This window comes from Chaetura pelagica, unplaced genomic scaffold (genome assembly GCF_000747805.2).
Source record: "Chaetura pelagica isolate M959 unplaced genomic scaffold, ChaPel_1.0 scaffold704, whole genome shotgun sequence".
NCBI lineage: Eukaryota > Metazoa > Chordata > Aves > Apodiformes > Apodidae > Chaetura > Chaetura pelagica.
The window spans coordinates 78,755-85,188 of NW_009952994.1; positions in this window are offsets into that span (position 1 = coordinate 78,755).

The following is a 6,434-nucleotide window of genomic DNA, read 5'->3' on the forward strand; positions in this document are numbered from 1 at the left end:
CCTGCCGTGCTTATCCATACAGGTTCAGCACCCACGAGCACGGAATTCACACCTGACGTCCCCGCAACACCCCCCGGAGCCCCAATTCCTCCCAGGTGGGGTGGGGGGGAAAGGGCTCAGGGCTGCTGCTGTTGGTCCCCGAGGGCTGGAAGGAGGAGATGGTGGTGCAGGAAACCCGCTGCTTTGTCCCAGTGCTGCTCTCAGCCTCGTCTCGCCGGGACAGACGCTTTTTGGGGGTCTCTTGGGACATCCCTGTGCTGGGAACCGGGCACAGCACAACCAGCCCCAAACGGGGGGCACCACTGCCCCGCCTGGAGCAACGGGTGGGAGGGGAGAGCAGATCTCAGGGTGGGCTGAAGGCTCCCTGGGGTGCCCCCACTGCAGCAAACACAGCGGGGGGTTCCAGCTGCATCTGGGGGGTCCCCACCTCCTACTGGGCTTTCCTTCCAGTCACTTCTCAGTAACCAGTGGGACAGACCCCTTCCCAGGCTCTGGGTGCTGCCTGGACCCATCCCCCAAAGCCCCAAAACTCACAGCAAGCCCAGCAGGATCCCAGCAAGCCCAGTAGGATCCCAGCAAGCCCAGCAGGATCCCAGCAAGCCCAGCAGGATCCCAGCAAGCCCAGCAGGATCCCAGCAAGACCAGCAGGATCCCAGCAAGCCCAGTAGGATCCCAGCAAGCCCAGTAGGATCCCAGCAAGCCCAGCAGGATTCCAACAAGCCCAGCAGGATCCCAGCAAGCCCAGTAGGATCCCAGCAAGCCCAGCAGGATCCCAGCAAGCCCAGCAGGATCCCAGCAAGCCCAGCAGGATCCCAGCAAGCCCAGCACTGCTGGAGGCAGGAACAGACACCAGGCACAGGCAGCTCTTGTTACCAACTCTCCCTGTTAACACAAAGCACCCGGCACAGCCTGGGAGGCACCAGCACCTTCCTCCCCCTCTCAGCCCCATCCAGACAGCAGGATCAGCCCCAGGATGGTCCCAGGGGTTATGTGAGCAGGGGCTGGGGAGGAGGCAGCCACCCACAGACCCCTCCAGGCAGCACCAGGACATGCTCAGGGTGCTTCATTTCTTCAGGTGCCCACCCACCCTGGCTATGCTGGGAGGCATCTTACTGCCTCCTCTGCTCAAAGAAAATGGGAAAAGCCTCATTTTTTGGGGTAATATCTCTGCCAAAAGACATCAAAATCACCCAGGAAATCAGATCTTGTCCTGACTTACTCAAACTCATGCAGCAACAACTGGAAAGCCCCCAGCTATGGGCTGAGATCCTGCAATTAGACCAGCAATAAATAAACCTCCAAAACCCTCAGACACTTCAACCTGATGGGCCATATGAAGAAAAATGTTCACTTTTCACCCACAATGAGTTGAAATCATTTTAGATTTTTATTATTATTATTATTAGAGAAGGGAAATAAACATATTTCAATCCAGTCAAGAGTGAAATTGAGTTTAACAACAAAGCAATTTCTATTAGTGGAGACCCAGGGAAAAAAAAAAATACATGGATGAATAGAAAACTCCCAGAGAAATGTGTCAGACAATGGTGGAATTAGGAATTAAAAGTGACTTTGCTTTACTGCTGATAATATAAGCACATAATGATCTACCTCGTTGCTAATGTGCTCCCTTCTCATACATAAACTGCACAACCACAACAGCAGAGAAGATTGGGATTTAATTCTGTCCCCCTCCCAGCAGGGAAGGGAAGAGGGTGCTGTGCTTTGCTGATCCACCTTTTCCTGGAGCAAGATCCAGGTCCCTGCCTGTGCAGCAGGTGCTTCATTCTGGGCTGCCACGGTGCAGCTTCCACCCCCGGGGGGCAGCTGGGGCTGCACAAAACCAGCCTGATGGGCACCAGGCAGGGGGTGCAGCTGCTGCTGGGAAAGGATCTCTCATCCCCCAAGATGTGGCCCAGCAGCCACGTCCCCCTGCCTCCTGACAGGTCTGGGACCTCAGGTTGAGCTTCCTTCAAGGGCCACTGAGCCATTGCAGTCCTGTTCCCCAGCCCCAGGAATCTCCTGGGTGGATAATGACCTGTAATTAGCTGCTTCGTTAGCTTGGCTCAGGTGTGTGCCTTGTTCTCAGGGTGGCCTCCTGCCCCCCAGCAGGGACAAGTGAGGAGAGAGGAAGGGGTTTCTACCCCCTCCTGCCTCGATGCCTGGAGTGATCTTATGTCACACATGAGGGTTGCAGAGGTGGGGGCACCTCACCCTCCCACCACTCAAAATCACTGGGTCTGAAGCAGGGGGGACAGGGTGGGGGCACAGGATCCCTGCTGGGGACAGGGGCTCAGGGCAAACAGGGGCAGGATCCCTGCTGGGGACAGAGGCACAGGGCACCTCCCAAAGCTGGGCACGTCTGTGTCACAGCCACAGCCTGGACCTGCCAAAATCTGCCCTCACAAGCACCAACTCCAGGTCAAATCCTGTCCTACCACACGGGTTGGGTGTCTCCTGTCTTCCTGAATCCTTTCCCATCCCATTCCTCTTCCCCTACCCTATCCACTCTGTTCTCTTGGGGACAGGCAGTCTCCAGCTCTCATGTGTCCCCCACATGTCCCCAGGCACCACTGGGCTGTGAGCAATCCTGAGGGTCCACAGCTTCTCTCCAGAATGCCAAGGTGTCCTTGCTCCTCACTTGAATCATCTCCATTGCCAAGGATCTACCTCGTTGGGTTAAAAACTGGAACTTTGAATAGTCTGCAGTATGAAATCTGAAAGCAATTACATTGTCCTGAATCTTTATTGGCTTTAAAGATTAACTTCTCATCTCCAACGAGGCAGTTCCACTTGGTTCTCCTCAGCAGGATTCATCTCTTGAATATGGAGACAAAGGAATATTGACCACCCTGTATATTATGAAATGGGATTTTTTTTGCACCATTTTCTTTCATTTCTCTCTCTGTCTTTCTTTCTGTCTCTCTCTCATTCTTCTCCACAGACAAAGCAGTGAAGGTGAAGTGCTGCAGGAGGCAGAGAGGGGGGCACCAGGCACTGTCTTGGAGGCTGAGAGGAATGCAAAGCTCCATTTCAAGCAAGTCCTGTTCCCTTTGAAGTCCATTAGGCAGCTCCCGAGGACCTTGGCTGAGAGGAGATGGATGGAGGCAACCAGGGGAGAAGCAGTTGAGTAAAAGCAGCAGTCAAAGCCCAGAGCAATCCCCCAAAATGCTGCTGATCCATCAGCTGAGAAGGTGTGAAGGAGGATGGGATGTCAGCACCCGACTTCACACCAGCCCTCCCAGCGTGGCAGGGACACTCTGCCAAAGCCACCCTGGTCACAGGACCCTGCTGCAGTGGGGCAGCTGTGACATGGCACGTGGTGGCTTTTCCCTGGGGTCAGATCCAGCCATGGCCTGGGATCCAGATGTGTCCTTGAGGGACAGAAGCTCCGCCAGCCCCAGAGGGCACCTCCAGGATTCCTCTGGCACGATGGGAAGGGGACACCACGAGGGACACGTGGTGGCATTTGTGTGACCCAGAGGCACCCTGGCAGGGATGGAAAGCAGCCCAAGAGCAGGCAGCTCCTCAGGGCACCGTGGCCTGGGGTTTTTCCCTCACACCAAGTGGGACACGAGGGAGGATGGTGCTGCTGGCACAGCCTGTGTGGCCACTCATCCCCACCTCAAAGCTGCCTCAGAGCCCAGCTCTTCTGAAGCTCCAAAACCAAGAGGAGAAAATCAGAGTCAGCAAATTCAGGAGCAATTGGAGCTGTTCCTGACATTCTTGAGGATTGATAAATCTCCTCCAACCCCAGTAAATAACCAGACTCAGCTCCTCACTCAGAGGAGGGAACATCCCCCCCTCTAAACACCTGCAATAAGACACTTGCAATTACTGCTTTGTCTCCTGGAAACTAGTAAATAATTCAAACTCATTCCTGTTTTGTTGGTTGTATTGTGGTTTGGGTTTTTTTTTACTTTTGTTTTTCATTTTAATTAATCCACATGGAATTTTGCCCTCCAAACACATCACAGCAGCACAGGAACAGGAGGTAGGGAATCTCATTACCCCACTCACCAGCCAGATCCTACAGCCATTATTGATAGAGACTTCATTGCACCAGGAATTAATCCAACCTGAAGGCAAAGGGGGAAGGGAAATGGTCCTTCTGGAGTGCATCACCCTTTCCACCATGGCCCTGGGGTGTCTGATGGTCAGAGGTGCTGGGGGTGGCCACACTTTAGGGCCAGCTCTGTCTGCTGGAGCACCCGGTTGTGTGACCTTGAACGTGGTCCAGGAGGAGCTGCTGGGTTCAAAGCAAGATGAGATCAGGAAAGCTGCCTCAGCACGTGCAGGTCATGGCACAAACCCTTGCCCAGCCACTGGCAGAGTCCAAACACATGTTCTCATGGTGTGATGTTACTCCTTCCATTCCCTCTCGCTGTACCAGTCACACCAGTAGCAGCCACATCCTCGGACACGACCTCAGCACCAGGAGCTGCTCTCTGGGTGACCCCACAAGGAGGGTGTTTCTGTAAGTGCCCAGAAGCAAATGCCACCTCCTTGGAGCACCCACTGTGATGGGTGTTTTCCTGACAGCAGGCATTCCCAACGGGGCAGCACTGAGCACAGGCAGACACCCTTGGGGACACCTTTCTCCCATGGGATCCTGCACACACCACATGCTCAGGAACAACTGCTGGAGAGGAAAATGCCAGTGGAATCTGGAGCTGCCTGTGCAGAGCCAGAGCATGGCCTTGGTTTGCTCTTTCTTTCTCATCCAGCTTTTCTCCTTGTTGCTCCAGCCATGGAGCTGAGGAACCGGGCAGGAACATCACTGCAGGGCAGGGAGCTGTGGGTTCCCTTCTCAGGGCTTCCTGCCTGGATCAGCTGCACTCAGACAAACTGCAGTGCATCAAGAAGCAGTTCTAATTAGAGGTGTTAATAGCACTGGGAGCTGGGGGAAAGCACACCCAAGCAGGAGGGAGAAGAGCTGGCAATCTAAGGAGAGCAATGGGAAGAGCTGAGAGAGCTGGGATGCCCAGAGCCTTCACTTTCTGCTGCACACCCAGCAGGTGGGACAATCAAGCTCCAGGAATTACTAGGGAAATATACCCTGTGCTGATGATCCTGCATAATTTATGCAGATGTTATCATGCATTTGTATTTGATGGAACCCTTGCAAAGCTGTGGACGTGGTTATTCACAACCATTTGCTCCATCTCATCGCCAGTGGTGGGAGCAGGGATGAAGCTGGTCAGGTTCCACCTTGGAGATCTCAGCATGACACCAGGGACAGGGCACAGAGGAGCATCAGGGCAGCCACATTCCCAGGACACCAGCACAGGCTGGGTTTTACTCCTCCATCCCAGCACCCATCCCCTCAGTACCTCCAGGGGACAGACACTGCAGGGCACAGGAGACAGGGACAGTGGCAGAGCAGCCAGCACAGCTCCCACCACCCTCCTGTCCCCCTGCAGCCCTCCCTGTCCCTGACCTTGCAAAGCAAAGAGGCTTTATGGCCCCAAGGAGGGATCCAGGGAAAGGCCAGCCCTTGCAGCACTGTCCCCTCTGCCCAGGGCACTGTCACACAGGACAGGTGGCCAGGAGCTGCTCCTGGGCCAGCAGGTCCCTCAGTCCCCTGAGCAGTGGGACAGGCTAGAGCTGAGGGGACCACGGGGCACCCACTGCCTGATGCTGAGCTGTGCAACCCTGCCAGCTCCAGTGCTTCCACTCTCTTCCCAGCAGCTGTCTGCCTGGAAACTGGAGCTGGCACTGAGGTGGGAGGCAGGAAGGGGCATCACTGTCCTTTAGCAAAGGGGATCAACTAAGGATGAAGGGCCACGGCTCCACTGTCATCCCTGTGTGTCCCCATTGCTCCATGTGTCCCTTGGCTTTGGGGTCAGGAATACCTCGTGTCTTGACTTGAGGCCACGTGGGGGATGAGGGTCACTGCACAAGAAGCAAAGGACCTGTTGGGGAGCTGAGAGGGAGCAGGAGGGGCAGGTGGTGGATGGGCTGGAGGAGAACAGATGGGAGTAAGAGGAAAATCTGAGGAACCTGAGAGGAGGTGCTCAGACCATGCTGGAGGAGAACGTGGCTGCAGTGAAGTCTGCCAGCACCCAGCAGAGCAGAAAGTCTTAAAAGCAAAGACATTGGGTACTTAATTCCCTGCAGCTCCTGCTGCCCAGAGGACCCAGCAGGGATGATTGGACCACAAGCAGACATGAAACAAGAGGCACCTCGGTCTGGTTGCTCAGCCTGTAGAAGGCATGAAGAGCAGAGACATGGCTCAGGGGTGAGCAGGAAAGACCAGCACGTGTCCCCAGCCAGCCCCAGTGCCACCCATCCCTGGGAGGTCCTGCTGGCACTGCCTCCCCAACCCCACACTCTGGTTTCTGCTGCTCTTTCCCCTGGGAACACTCAGGGAGCCCCAGCTCAGGCCAGGCTGCCCCCCCTGCAGCAGCTCCATCCATCTCCATCAGCAAACC